Source organism: Cavia porcellus, unplaced genomic scaffold (assembly GCF_034190915.1).
Source record: "Cavia porcellus strain 051 isolate PalLab524CR breed Dunkin Hartley unplaced genomic scaffold, mCavPor4.1 scaffold_22, whole genome shotgun sequence".
Lineage (NCBI taxonomy): Eukaryota > Metazoa > Chordata > Mammalia > Rodentia > Caviidae > Cavia > Cavia porcellus.
Genome location: NW_026947505.1, coordinates 25,486,498 through 25,502,376, shown reverse-complemented (window position 1 = coordinate 25,502,376; position 15,879 = coordinate 25,486,498). Strand labels below are relative to the sequence as shown.

The following is a 15,879-nucleotide window of genomic DNA, read 5'->3' as shown; positions in this document are numbered from 1 at the left end:
CCTAATATAGGTCTTCAAAACATTAAAAAAATTTTTTTTGGTGCTGAGGATTGAACTCAGGCCTGATGCATGCTAGGCAAGGGTTCTACCTCTGAGCCACCCCCATCCCTCTTTAGTTTTAACCATAGCTGACTCTCAGGAAAGAAGAGAAAGTGGAAAAGACTACATAATAGTCCAATTTCTACCTCTCAGAAAGGAAAAGTGGCCCCTTGGCCTCCTGCTTTTGGACCTCAGTACTATGCTGTGTGACTATTGAGAGCAGGGACAGCACAAGGGCCTTGGGGGGCATTCAGACATGGCTGCTTGCCTCTTCTGCACCCTCCTTCCTCCTCCCCCTTCAGGTTTCATGCAGATGAGGCTGCTGTTCCCCAGGGAGCGAGGTGCTTCTTGGCAGCTCCAGTCTTAAATCGCAGCACTCAGAGGGGATTAGCACCATGGAATCGGTGTACAGACCAAGCTCGAGTGTCACAAAGCAAATATTTCACATTTCATGTTAAATCGTATCCTAAAACAAGTGTGAAGAATTGGGATTAAGTGAGAAACGTATATTTCAGGGTTTGAAATGGGTTTTGATCAGGGTGACAGCAACAATCACCTCGGCCAGTCCCTACCTCTTCTTGGGGAGCCCAGCTACCCTTTCCAAGTGCCCCTGGAGGCACGGAAAGGCGAGGTTCTGGGTGAGGCAGGGGGCCAGGGGGATGGAATGTGCCAGTCACATAGACTCGGACTTGGGGCAAAACAGTGAGGCTTGGGGTTCAAGAAGAGATATTTTTCTGCTTGTATATAAACACCAAGAGTAAAAGAAGACAGGGCAAGGATAGAAGCAGCTGGGGAGATGTAGCATCCCTGAGACCAATTCTGCATACTTTCAGAGTGACTAATCGTTCGGACAGCCCCAGGCGGCTTTTCTTAGATGCTCTTTTACAGAGCAGCCAGCAGGCTGGCTGGTGACACAGTTTTCACAAATGGTAGCGTGGAGATCTATGAGGTAGCCATGCTGCTTGCTTTTTTTCTCGGGTTTGGTGGTTTGGTTTCTATGAGTGCAGTGCACATCACATGCATTACCTCACTGCATGTGGTTCCTCTGCAAAGGCATCCTGGGAGAACCTCTGCTCTGAGCTCTTATTCTGCACATTTTCTGGCTGTGAGCGTGAGTACAGGGTTTGGAGGAAGGCAGGGCTCCGGATGCCCAGGAGAGCCAGAGCAATGACCCATAGTCAGGGTTGGGCTGGGAAGACACAGGACACTGTAGTCAGTGAGCCAGGCAGAGAGCCCAGAGCTCGGGGAGGGAAGCAGGTGACAGCTAAGACGACCTTGCAAGAGGATCCTCGAAACTCTGCCTGTGCTAACAGGAGGCAGCTTATTTTTAGTTCTCTCTTTTGATTGCTTAAGCATTGTCTTGTTTAACTAAAAGATTGTTGCATTTAAAAACTAAAACATATTTTATGTTGTAATTCTAGAGCAAACACTGTTAGAATAATTTTTGGAAAAGAATTGTTTTCAATTACCTTCAAAGTGTGAGGTTTCCCGTGTATTGTTATGTGCTTGACCCATAAATGCTCGGTTGCCTTAGCATCCTGATTGATGCCTGATGTGTTATCGATTGCCCCAATAATATCAGGGTTCCCTTCCCTTGCCACTTAATGTCAGTCTTCAGTCATGTGGGTGTGCGTACGTGACTCCCATCAGAGGGAGGCTCACCAATTCTTGGATGTCCCTGTCATCATCCTTATCATCCAGGAGGATTTTGCAGAAAACATGGCTCCTGTTCAGCTCTCCTATTGAAAGATCCCCGGAGGCCCCCACATACTCCCACTCAGGCCAGGTCCTTTAGCAGACTGCCTCACCCTCACCCTCAGCCTCTGGCCCTTGTCTAATGGCTTTTTTACATCTGTTGAGCTTAAGCACTAAGGCAGTCATCTGCCTAGGGTGTAGAACAAGGTTCTAGAACTGGGCGGACTTACCAGATGTTTTTGTTTGTTTATGAATGTATATTTGCAATCCACCACAGTTGCATTTGTTTTGGGAGCTGATGCATGTCTGTGGTATGGCTGGATCATTTTTCATCCTTTGTGTCCTCTTCCACCCACCCCCACTTCGCTTCCCCATCTCCTCAATGTCTTTTTGTTTCCTATCACCTCCCCTTTATTTTTACTCTTTTATTTATATTTTAGGTTTCTCATACAAGAGAATATGCAATATTTAACTGTGTGTCTGACTTATTTCATTTAAGATTATGGTCTCAAATTCTATTCATTTTCCTGAAAATGGCATGATTTGACTCTTCTTTGTGGCTGAATAACACATTCCAGTACAGATCACATTTTTCCTACTCATTCATCTGTTGGTGGGCAGCGAGGCTGTTTCCAGACCTGAGCAATTGAGAGTTGCACTGTTCTAAATGTGTGTGTGTGTGTGTGTGTGTGTGTGTATGTGTGTGTGTGTGTGTATCAACGTAGTATAATTCCTGAAAGAGTTAAAGACTTCATGGTTCTGGAGTTTGGAAGTTCAAGACTGAGCTACCAGCAGAGCTGGGTTTCCTGAGGTCTCCCACCTTCTTTTGTGAATTCCAAGCCTTCCTTCTCCTCCCTTCTCCCCATGTCCTTGGTGGTCTTTCCTCTGTGTGGACACCAGTTATACTGGGTGAGAGCCCCTCAGGTGACATCATCACAACTAATTTCTTTTTCAAGATCTTATCTCCAAGCACAGTCCCGTTCTGAGGTACTGGGGGTTAGGACTGCATTTGGCAGTGATGAGGGCGGAGGACACAATCGAACACTAACAGCAACAGCAGAATGGCCCGGGTGCCAGGAAGGAGGACAGGTAGACCGCTGAGGGACTCCGAGGGAGCAGGAAGCCAGCTCCAGCCCTCTGGGGTCACTCGCACCACACCTCGTGTCATTCCCTCCCTGACCACTGGCCGCCTTTTCCTTTGCTGCCTTTGCCTCCCTGACCTCTTTGGTATGCCTTGCTATCTACTTGGGACTCCCAGGAAGGGGGTCTTGGTGACCCTGAAATTCCAATTAAAATTGTAATCCTTTAGCTTATGGTGTAGACCCCAGTACACAATCCCTTCCATGCTGTCATGCTGTTGTGCTGGTTGTGTGTGAGCCTGAGTCTGAGCTAGTTTTGGTAGAGTTGGGTTATAAGTGGAAAGGGCTGCAAAGGGTAGAGTCCCCAATGTGTGTAGACCCCTCCAACTCAGTGTTTGTGGAGGCAGCCTTCTCCTGGCTGACTCAGAATCCCCTGAAACTGGCTAGAATCCTACCTCCTTGGCTGAATCAGAAATTTTAGAGGGACCCAGAAATCTGTGTTCCTAAAGAACCTCCCAGGCATTCTGTTGTAAGGTTGGGTTTGACACCCACCACTGCAAGGCCATGTGATACAGTGGAAGATATTGCTTACTGACCTGCTCTTCAGGGGCAAGAATGGATTGACATGGGAGAAGACAGACGTCCAAATTGTGATAATCTAGCTACTGGTGTTAAATGCAAACATTTAACTCAATTGTCATTTGACTCAACTGAGTAATGAGAAATGCTTGTTAATGATTGTTATATTTAGATTTTATATTATACTTTTAAGCTGTAGTGTTTGGCCTTTTATGAATCACTTATTCATTCACAAAAATGTATTGAAGATCTATTAAGAGCCAGTGATTTGCTACGTCTTGGATTCAATAATTAGCAAACTCAGAAAGGAAGGTTTTTTTTTTTAAACATTGAGAGTTTGTGGTGGGTGGAGAAGGGACAGATATTAAATGAACAAAGAAAATTGTGATAAACTCCTTAAGAAAAGAGGTAGCAATTGAACATCGAGGAAAATGACTATAAAATTATAAATCTGTTGCATTCTGCAAAGGAGAGCCAGGTAGTGGATTAACTAAGGGGCCAGGCAATGCTTTCTTATAAGAAGCCACTTTGAAGCTGATGCTCCAAGGGACTCCATAAGTGACTCCATAAGAGGTAGGGGTGGGTGCTGAAGAGGTGAAGAGAAGCTTGGCACACAAAAGCAAGGTTAATGTAAACAAGTGAAAGTTGGGTTTTTACACTAGATACAGATTTTGGGTTTTAGTTTAAGAGTAATGAGAAACTACTAATTAGCATTCAGTAGGCAATGCTGTGTAAAAAATGTGGGAAAAATAATCTCAGCGGTTCCAAGTAACAAATGCTTATTTCTCACTCATGTTACATTTTGTTGTTGTACTAGAGATTGAACTCAGGCTTTACACATGCTAGGTAAGTACTCTGCTGTGCAGCTATATTTTTAGCACTCTAATTTTTAAAAAAAATTTGAGACAATGTCTCACTGCATTGCCCAGGCTGGCCTCAGACTTGTGATCTTCCTGGCTCAGCCTCTCTAGGAGCTGGGTTACAGGCGTGTGCCAGCACCCAAGCTTATAGAACGTTTGACTCAGGTCAGCTATGGCTTTGCTCTGTGGATCTTACTCATTGTGATCCAAGATTGAAGAAGCAGCTTAAATCTGGGCATTCCTTTCTTATGGTAGAGGCCAAAGAGCCATGGCCAAGACCTGGGTTACTCCACAGGTGTGTGCCATCTTTGATCACATGCCACTGGCCAAAGCAAGTTGCTGGCCTGAATCTCAATGTGGTGGGAGGTTAGAGCTGGGCAGTGGGAGGGGGATTAGGTCCCCTTCCTCTGGGCCTTGAAAAGTTTTAAGTGTGTATGGTGCTGGTAGTAACATGGTAAGATCTGTTTCGAAAAGTGTAACGTTGGGTTGAAGCTGGCTTAGTAAGTAGTGAAATAGTATCTCACTACTTATGGTTACTACTAATGGTCACCTGGATTGAAGAGGTGGGGGGATAGGTGGAGAAAGAAGATCTGAGAAGTTTTTCAAAGGCAAAATAAATAACAGTATGGGTTTGGTTTGAGTGTGTTCAGGTTGAGATACTTGAGAGCCATTTATGAGGTTATAACACATCAAGTATAGTTGGGCACGTTACTATACTATTTGTAAGAAAATAAATTTCCAATTTCCTTTGGAATATGACTTAAAATTACCCTGAGAGTAACTTTCCTAGTAGAAATAGCCTTTGTGTTTTCATCTTACTCTTAAAGTACTTAGATATTAAAAGAAAATGTTCACCGGTTACAACTTTTTCTATTTTTGCCTCTGGTTATTCACAGAAGGTGAAGTACTCTTTATATTTTTCCTTTATTGCTACAAGTGTTCTTGCTTCAACACACACTGGAGAATATGCCTTTTTTTCCTGAGTGACGTACTGGGTGGGAGCCAAGGGAATCGGGGTATAAAGATGGCACCTCCTCCCAGCCTGTGTGTCTGTAGCCCTCCCAGACCTTGGGTCCCCGTGAATAGCCCAGGCATTTTGCTTTCTATTAGAAAATTGGCAAATATTGTCAGGGACAGGGAGCAACAGAAACTGAGAAGGATTCTGGATCACTGAGAGGGATTTTCTCCCCTTTAGAATCAGTCAACCTTCTCTGAATGTTGCTTCATTTTCTGTTTATTAGTCAAGTTAAAGAACATCCAGTATTTAGAATATGAACCAGGATGGATCTGAGCTCCTTTTCTTTTTCTGCATATTCCTAGAGCAAATATGGTCTCAGAAAACACCATGTGACTTACAACATCTCTAGGTTTGGAATCTTGATACCAGCTCTGGGTCCCCAGATGATGCCCTTTAAGACCTGACATTTTTAGAACAAGAGAGCAAATCTTATGGGATATCAGATATCTCTGCAATTATAAGTGAAGTTCGAAAATGCTTGGGCAGAATTTGTTAGTAAAAATTGAGGTACTGTGTTTTTCCACCTTATGCTATCCAGTAATATTTCTGGTTCCTTCATACTATACTATATTCAAAACTGCCCCATGATCCAAAACATAAACCCAACAAGTCACAGATAGAACTGAGCAGGTATGTATCAGGTGTCAGCTCCAGGGGGGCTGAGTCCTCTTCTTCTTGCTGACTCTTAGAGTACCTGTCAGGACTGTACAAAGAAGACGTCCAGATAAGACTCATTGAATGGAATCAGGGCTGCTGCTTTGGTTTGGGGACAGAGAATTTCCCTTCCCAGGGCAGCTTCAAGCTCCTGGCTAATTTAGCTCAGCAGTAGGCAGTTTGGATGGGCACTGAGGTCATTTCACTTGAGCGGAGTCCTGGCTGGTGTCTACCCTGTGTAACCCTGAGCTAGTTATATAATTTTAAATCCTGTAGTGTGTGTATAGAAATTAACTGATGTTGTGTGCAGAAAGCACATAGTGGGCTGGGAATGTACAAAGGCCCTGGTGTCAGTCTTCGATACTGGAAAAAAAAGCTCACAGATAACTAAAACTAGAGATCATAAACTATGATCATAATCATAAACAAAAGCCATAACGAATTTTGTTCGTAAAACAGATAAATATGAGAAATAGTTCACTTGTGAAATCAATCCCTAGTTGTCTGAGGATGTAGTTTTTGTTTGTTATCTGGCCAGGAAGCTTTACCAGTGTAAAAATATCTGGCAACTGTGTCTTCATTCTGTCTAGAGCCTCGTGGTTCAATCAGACCTCTCTGGCAAAGAGCCTGGGCATCTCCAGTGCTTGCTGCATACGTTTGTGATGGGATGAGCTGGCACATCAGGGTTTTAACTTTGTTAACCCAGCATGCAGAAGAGCTCTGGGAAGGGCGTGTCCCTTCAGGTCATAATAAATATAGTTATTTCTTCCTAGTTTTGTTTTTATCTCCTGCTTGGTTCATCCCAAGTGTGTTCATGAAGCGGACTGGATGCTCTTCCAAACAAGGAGCAATTTCTGCATGTCGCTGTGCAAAAGAGGCCCAGGGGGCGCCCAGGACGGAGGAGAGCAAGGACCGTGGGATGGAAGCCAGAAGATGGGCGTGTGAGTCTGAAATCTGTCCGGATGTTGTGTAGATTTGGGGAAAGAATGCGAGGCTCACACTCACAACTGAGAGTGACTGGAGTCGCCTCTCTGTTCTGTCTTTCTGTCTTCACCCTGGGACCAGCTGTAGGAGGGAAGTGGCCAGAGTCCTATTCAGCCACAAAAGGGGTGCTATTCTGACACCAACTGCAACAGGGCCGCACCTGGAGGACAGCTTGGGAAGCGAAGACCTCCAACAGGAAAGGCACACACTGTGTGAGTCTCCTTACAGGCATCCGGAGACTGACAGGAGGACAGAGGGCTCCTTCTGCACCCCAGGAGGGTGGAGGGGAAGAAGGGGGGTTAGGGTTTCCTGGGTCCAGAGTTTTAGTTTGGGGTGATGAACAAACTCTGGAGCTGGAAATGACCAACTCGCAGCTATGTGAATATATTTACTGCCAATGAAGTGCACCTAAACGTTGTTAAAATCATTAATTTTATCTTGGGTATACTTTACTACAATAAAACATGCAAAAATGGAAGGGTGTAAACATGTGACAGTATGAAATGTCAGGTGTCGTGTTTGCGTTCTTTTTACTTTTTTTGGCATGGGAAGAGGGACTGGCGGACAGATGAAGAGGAAATTGGGGCTCACTGGTACATCTGGTCTGGTAGAGCTGGATCTGATCTGGACAGGAGAGCCCGGGCTGATTCTCCATTCCTCGATGGTGACTTTGTGAGCTCTCTGATTCCCCTTTCTTCATCTGTAAAGTGAAGAGCTCATTGCAGCCGGTCTTTATGTCCCTCCCATACCCCCATAGCTCTGCAATTCTCAAACTTCACCTCTTGATCGAATTCCACTGTCATCTTTGCTTACTTTTATAAACACATAGGAGCAATTCATATTTGCTTACTGACTTAATTTAAAAAAAAAGAAAATAACCGTGTCGGTGCCTTCCGGTTCTGGAAAACACCCTTCCAGACACTGAACAACCCGAGGCGGGGCTTGTGCGTCCAGGCGGCTGGAGTCGCTGGCCCTGGAGGGGGCAGGCAGAACTGCTCTGCGGCGCCCTCTGGTGGCCGCTCTCCGGCATGGTCATCATGTACAGAGGGTTCTCCTTGGGCAGGTCGAGGGAGGACACAACTTAGGAAGAGAATTATTATGAAAAACGTGTGTCTGGTGCTTAGGGTGGAGACACAGAAAATGACATCCTTGTATTCTGGAAGTCTCTCTATTAGTGGCCGGTGATGAAGACGCCGGAAAAAGTGGCCCATTCATTATATTTATGTTGTATGATATTGTACCTCAGAGGGTAAAGTCAATGAGAAGAATAAGTAATTGAAACAAGCATTTTCCTTCCCTTGGCAGAAATTCAGTCATTAGCAATATACCTACTTTACAAGGGGAGATTAGATAAATTAGAGATTAAAGAAAGTGGAACAGATGTTTTTCCTCTGATAAGCATCATTCTATAAAAAACTCCAGAGAGTTAGAATCTGGCCAGGAAACATGAATGCCTGCTTCTTTTGGGATGTTTTTAAATTTTGAGAAGGCAAAGAAATAGTAGGTGGGAGAGAAAGCTGACGACCAGCACAGTCCCTTCCCCGGACAGCACAATGACACACCCTCAGGGCCATGCAGTCTCTTCTGGCTGTGCTCAGAGCACACTTGGTACCTGTGTGCTCTGCTGTAGGTGCATCTCAGACTTCACCTTTAATCCCTTTGATGGCAGCATTGCTGCAGCCAGTGCTGTCTCCATTTCAGGTGAGAGAGGAGGTGGAGCTCCAGGACTGATGACCTGAGGTGCAGGCCTGGTTCTCAAACAGCTTGCGGTGTCACCTGGTTAGAAACTCAGATCCTCGGCTGCGTCCCAGATCTCCTGAATCAGAGACCTGGTCACGGGGCACAGCCATGGGTGAGTATGATGCTGTGAAAGATGGACGATCATGGAGCACCTGGAGTCCTCTAGGAAGCCCAAATGACAAGACCACAGATGTGTGGACCCCAGTCTTAGTCTGGGAAGGGCACAGGTGGTTCTGCTGTGCGGTCCTTTGCAGTGTCAGAACCAGTAGGGTAGAGGAAGACCAGGAGGACAGGAGCTTAGGTCCGTCTTGTCTCGTTCTCAGACCTCTGCTCGGAACCTCTGCCTGGCTACGTCAGTAGGTCACTGCCTTGGTGGAGAAGAGAAGGAGGAAGACATAAATCTGACTCTCTAGACTGCAGAAAGGGCCAGTGCTTCCTCATGGGTCTGTCATCCAACCCAGGTTGGCTCCAGAATTCTCCTGTCACTCAGTGTGGTCTCATGACTTAAGGCCACCCATCTTCTGGGCCACCCATTTTCCTCTTAAGAGAGAGCCCCAGGGAAACAGCGCACACCAACTGTACACTGTCTGGTCTTCCTCTAAACCTATCTGTGTCTGGGAGTGGTGCTTGAACTCTTTAATTGCTGGGTTGGTGCTGAGCCCATCGGAGCGGGGCAGAAGAACGGGTCTTGATGGGGTGACTGAGGGCATAGAGGCCACTCTGCTGGTAGAGGAGAGGTCGCCTTCCCTCACTGGGCTGGACACCCAACCCAAGCAACCAGACTTCTCAGAGAACCCACCTAAGTCCCCTTAAGTCCCCTAAGTCTCGAGGCTGCACTTCCCACTCTGTCAGGTTCCCCAGCCACCAGGACTCTGGCTCGGTTGTCATCTCACCCGTCAGCTTGCCCATTCCTCTCACCTCCTGCCTCCAGCTCTCTTTCGCTTTGTGGTTATTTGTGGATGTGAGGCCTGAAAGACGTTCTCAAGAGACAAATGAGGAAACGGTGACCCCAGAAGGAGCAATACTTAAGGCTGGGTAGGTCCCAGGAGGGTGAAGGTTGGATTTCCCTGAAGTCAAGGCTCCTGGAACCAGACTGGGCCTCTAACCTTCTGTTTCCTTGATTGGATCTGAATTTTCTGGAAACTGTAATGTTGATTGATTCTGTGTCTCTCCAACTTCTGATGCCTGGAGGCGATTTACCCACATGTGCCTTTTCATTCTTGAAGGTGCCTCTTCAACGCTTCCTTCCCAGTTAGGAGGGAGCATCGTTTCCCTCTGGAGCCTTCGTAGTCGGCAAACTGTTACTAGAGAGAACCATTAATGATAATGGCAACAATACTAGTTTATTCATTGTTTGTTCAGTCATTTATAATTCAACAAATGTTTATTGTAGGTCTGCTGTATGTCAGACACCCAGTCCAATGAATTCGCGGGAAATTAAAGTGTGATTTACAGCACTGTCTGATAATAGGTTGTTATAAAGTCATTAAGAAAAGCTCCCAATCCAGGAATGGAGACACTGGGACTGTGCTGGAAGGCACGGTGGGGAGTTTTCAGGTGACACAGAGGGAGGGGACTGTAAGATCAGGATAGAGGGTGTGAGGTACGATATGGGGAGGACCTCATAGTCCAGGATCATTGCAGCAGAAAGTCAGTGAGCAGGAGGCTGGTAGAGGGCATCATTCTTCCATAATGAACTTTACTCTGAGTGCATAGGAGCCATCCGAAGAGTTAGAAGAGGGAGCCATACAAACAGGCTTTGCAAAGCAGAATGAAGACTAGAATTGATCTGTGAGTACCCATCATCCAATTTTGATACTAATTCACAGCCAACTTGATTTCTTCTTTCACCCCTCCGTCCTTCACTTACATTATAGATACTCCTTGAGGTAGAGTTTCAGTTGATTGGCTTGGGGATTCACTCCAGCGGATGGCAGAGCACACTTCTAGGTGTTTTTGGATGAGTCACAAAGACATGGGCTTGGGGTCTATTTCTGGTTTCCTGCTCCTGCTCTGGCACTGATCCTCTGTGCTGCTTCCCACCCACCATATACTAAGTTGCTTTGCTGTACGCTGTCTTTCCACTATGATGATCCTGCCTTGGAGCCAGCTGACTATGCACTGAACTTGCTCCAATCCAATAGCTAAATTAAACCTTTTTTCTTTTAAATCATGAGTGTTGGGTATTGTGTTCAGCAGTGGGAAAGCTGACTAATAAACTCCTTGATTTATGATGGGATTACTTATTGATGAGCTTAAAATTAAAAATATCATGATTCAAAAATGCATTCAATTCACCTAACTTAGCAAATATAAGTTGACTGAAACTGTCTTAAATGTGCTCAGAATACATACATTATCTATACTTGGGCAAAATCCAACACAAAATGCTATTTTATAATAAATTGCTGAGTATCTCATACTTTCTTACGATACTGAAGATGAAAAACAATGATTGTATAGATGTGCTGTTGCCCTGTTACAAAGTTGAACAACTGTAAACTTCACCATCATAAGTGGGCATATCTATATTGTGAAGCAAATCTCTGATATTGTCTCTTCTGTAAACATTTTAATATTTGTTTCTGAAGGAGAAGACCTTGGTAAGTAAAACAGAAGTGTAATATTGTATTCAAAAATTAACAATTCCTAAACAATAAACACTTACTGACTTATTAAATTTCCTCTTATGTTTTTACAATTTTTTTCACTTTGGTTGAGTCAGGATCTGATAAGTTCCACATTGGCTGACATATTTCTTAAGTCATTTTTCTTTTTGTTTTTATTTCTCTTTAATACATTTTTAAAACAGTGTTTCTTTGCCCTATATTTCTCCTCAATACAATAGATTTGATGATTGTAGCCATGTGGTGTCACTTAGCATGTTTCTCTGTTCCCTGTAATTAATGTAAACAACAGGGAGAAGGATATGTGGATGAGAATTAGGGTTTTTTTTTTTGATACATAAGCCTCAAAGGTAGTATTTTGGTCACAGCATTCTGGAATCAGTGATTGTTCTTTTCTTAGATTGCTGCAAGTGCCTAATGTAAGCAGAATGACGTGTTCGAGTCTTTGTACATTTTTTTTTTTCTTTACTTAGGGTGATGTTTTAAAAGTTCAGTCATGTTGCAGTATGTATTAGCACTTCATACCTTTTTACATCAGGATAATATTTCGTTGTGTACACATACCACATTGTGTGTACCCATTTATCTGCTGATAGACATTTGGGTTGCTTCTACCATTGGGCTACTGTGAATCATGCTACTGTGAAGACTGATGTATAAAAATCTGTTTGATTTTATCATGACTGATCTTAGTTGAATCTGGTTTGTTAGATTGCTGTTTTATATTGACAGATTTAATTTAAATCTGTTATGACTGATAGTATCAAGTCTGACAGTATGGGCAACTACACTGAAGATGACAAGATTCACTAGGATACCCACTCTGGTTTGATTATTACCTGCTTTTGAAGTTTTACACTGTCTATAATGTTTTGTTTTTATTAATATTGTTATGTACTGCTATGTTCAATTATACTATGTCTGATGATATAGACAATTCTATTGAATTGTCTCTATAACAAGAGACAACACAGTAACCATTGAAGATCACCTTGTACTGTGGTTTTATATAACTTTTTGTTTCAGGTTTTTCTAGGAATTTGTTTTGTTTTGTCTTGCTTTGTTTTATTTTTCCCTCTAACACAGAAAGGAAAGATATACATGTAGAAACTCATGAATGCGTAGAACCTGTAATTTATGAGAATGGATCATATAACACATGATGAAATGAACAACTACTTTGAAGAAAAAGAGACACTACTGTACCCAGTGCTGATTCCTTGGCGTCATGATGTGAAATCCAACAATACTATTATTCTTTGTTCAGAGTCATTTTAGCATGTTTTGTTTTGTTTAATTTCAATGTATGTGAAGCTATGGACAGCTACTTTGAAGAGAATGAGAGACAGCCATTGTTGACTTCCTTAGTGTCTGGTCTTGAAGACCTAAAACACCTTCATCATCCTGTTCAGATCAGTTCTAAACTATGTTGTTTCTTGTGAATTCTCTGTATGTGAAGATATGGACAACTATTTGGAAGAAAACAAGAGATAATATGATAGATGATGAAGATCTCTGGTTGTCTTGCTTTGAAATTTATGTTTCTTACATTGCTTTCTTATGTTCTGTTTTGTTGTGTTTAATTTTACCCTCTTTAAAATAAAAAAAAGGTAAAAAAATCTGTTTGAGTTCTTGCATTCAGTGCTTTCCAATATTTAAGCAGGTACTTCTGGGGAACCCAACTTTGCAGACATGTGATGCCCTGAAAGGAGTGCCTCTTGCTTTAATGAAGAAAGTCACAGTGGCCCTGAGCTTGCAGTCTGGATAGTATGGAAGATGCTTCTTTCCTTTGACAGCTTGAAATCCTCTGCATGTTCATGTGGCTCACCTACAGCCTAGAAACAGTTATATTTGAAAAGACTGTTGACTTGGGGAGGGTGGGAAGCTGGTGGCCCAGTAGGGCCAAGGTGACCGTCCAGGAGGGACGGGGTGGTGACCGGGGCTGAGGCAGAGAGAGGGGGAGAGGGGTTGAGTGACAGAAGTGACACTAGTGTTCAGTGTTTTGTGAGCAGGGAGACCTGTCCAGCGATGCCCAGACTGGACTCAGTAGGAAAGTGGGGTGTGGTGTCTGCGTAGCAGGGGATCAACCCAGCGGCCATTACCTTGGAGTCTTTCTGTCACTAACCCTGTTCACTTCTTGGCTGCAGCTTGAATCCTTTTATTAGCCAGGTGAGATGGCGCATGCCTGTGATCGTAGAACTCTGGGAGGCTGAGGCAGCAGAAACAAGTGTGTGCCCATCCTGGGAAACATAATGATTTAACAGGACTGCCTTAAAATAAAACATAAGGAGGACTGCGGATGTAGCTCAGAGTGAAGGTCCTGGGTTCAATCCCCAGGAACACACACTCACACACACCCACACCCATATCCACATACCCTTTGTATGGTTTCAAGAGCCTGGACAGATGGCAAGTGAGTCCATTTTTGCTTTTGCTTTGTGTATGTTTGGCTCTTCTGCCTGGAAAATGTCAAGTATCATCAATTCCATAGAGGTAAATTCAATTTGGGGTGGAATCCTGAGATTTTTAGAATACTCTTGCTTACCAGGTTGGTACAGTGAAATTTTCTTTTATTGCTACAAGTTTAAAGAGCGAGAGAGAAAAAAACCCAAACAAGTGTTTTGTCTAATTTCCAGGAAATAACTGCAAATTGCCTCTTTTTTCTTGTCTTCTTGAGACAGGGTTTCACTATGTGGTTCAGACTGGCCTTGGGCTCACTTTGTAGCCCAGCCTGATCTCAAACCTGCAAGGATCTGCCTGCCTCAGCCTCCCAAGCGCTGAGATTATAGGACTGTGCCACCATGCCTGGCTTGAAAATTGCCTTTATGATAGGAAACGCTTAAATCAGTATTCCCCTTTTATCCTGAGGATTGTGTAAAACTGTCACTTGCCTCCAATGATGCTGTTAAAATCGATCAGATGACTGCAGAAGTACTGTGATTGAGCCAGGGGTGAGTCCTGCATGATAGGATTGAGTCCCTGCTACCATCATGTGCTACTCTTCCCCAAAGGCACGGTTTGAAAGCAGCGCTGGCTTGTGTTGTATCAAGAGGCCTCCCCTACAGGGAGAGACCAGGCCCAGTCATGAGAGCAGTGGGAACCCTGTCCTGTCCCTGTCTGTGAGGAGGCCTCGTGGTGCCCACATGACCTCCTTCATAGTGCTGATTTGGGTCTCCGGAGGATCGTACATATGTGAGTGGGATTTTGCAGAGCACCAAGAGCAATATCCTAGGTCAGGAATCCGGGGGTGGGCGCACCCTGTGAACTGCAGGAAGTCAGAGAATTGGCACTCAGGGGACCAGTGTCTCCCTGAGCAGCAGTCTGTGTCACAGTGTCCCCAGCAGCTCCGAGCTCCCTGAGCCCCTCGGCCTCCTGGTGAGGAGAGTTAGAGTCAGTGCTAATAGTGTTTATTTTAGAGGCAACACGTCCCTCTACTTCATCATGCCACAATGAGAGGCATTTAGGTTGGACCATTCCGCAAATATTTATAGAGCACCTCCTAGGAGCAAGGCATTGTTCCACTCTCTGCCACCACCAGGAGAACAAATAGATATTGTTCCTGCTCAGATGGGGCCTCTAGTGAGGGAGAGAAGGACATAAAAAAGCAACAGCAACAGCAAATAATCCCCACGCTAATAAATATGTGACTCAGGGCCATGATAAATGCTGTGAGGGAAAAATGGGCAGCGCGAAGCGAGCTTCTAACGTGAGGGCTGAGATGAGGGGCTGCTGCTTGCTCCTCGAGGAGGAGGAGGAGGAGGAGGAAGTGGCTTTTGGGCTGGGGCCTACCAGGGAGGGAGAGGCACAGGCTTCTGGCAAAAACAGCTCTGCGAAGGCAGGACTGGAGGCCAGGGCAGACGGTGATGAACCAGAAGAGCTGGTCTGGGTGAGGAGCGGAGGACAGACCGCAGTGGCCAGGGTAGACTGGGAACCAGTTAGGAGGCTCTGGATGTCCCCAGGGAGGCGGTGGCTGTAAGTGGAGAGCAGGGTTGAGAGACCTGGGCTGCTGGTGGAGTGAGAGGCGGAGGCCTTATGACAGTGCCAGGTTTCTGCCACGTGCAGCTCAGTATAGGACGCTCCACTGATTGTGGGGACATGCGAGTCCAGGGCACTGTGTCATTTATTTTTTGTCTCTGTGACAATATACCTGAGAATTAATCACTTAAAGCAGGAAAAGTTTGTTTGGTTTACAGTTTTGGAGGTTAGTGTCCCAATAGCACCATCAGCAGGGGACGGAGTCTTCAACACAAGAGCTTATGAACATTTAACATCTAAACCACACCAGGACTGTGTGAGTGTCCTGGGGATGTTCTAGTTTGGAATCTGGAAATCTAAAACCAGGGCATAGCATCTTCTCTCCAGTGTCTGCATCCATCTTAATATGTGTTTCTGTGTCTCCCATGGTCCTACTGGGTTAGAACACCAGTCCTATTGGATTAGGATCCCATTGTCCTCCAGTGTGACTCATCTTAACCAAGTTCAGCTGCAACAACCCTATTTCCAAATAAAGTCCCATCAGAGGTACTGTGGGTAGTATGGCTTCAACATCGATTTTTGGAGGTTTTAGTTCAATGCTGCGAAGGTTGCATGCTGCAACCTTTGAG

At 44.7% G+C, this 15,879-nt stretch overlaps 1 long non-coding RNA gene across 2 annotated transcripts; it reads left to right on the top strand.

Annotated features, from left to right (window-relative positions):
* Positions 1-3,612: 3,612 nt before the first annotated feature.
* Positions 3,613-12,867, top strand: LOC134472076 (uncharacterized). 2 transcript variants are annotated; one of them, XR_010041901.1, is made up of 4 exons: positions 3,613-6,865; positions 6,990-7,120; positions 8,610-8,760; positions 8,972-12,867. It is a non-coding gene; the product is annotated as an uncharacterized LOC134472076 (long non-coding RNA). The 2 variants fall into 2 exon arrangements; XR_010041900.1 differs by having other exon boundaries at positions 8,610-12,867.
* The last annotated feature ends 3,012 nt before the right edge of the window (positions 12,868-15,879 follow it).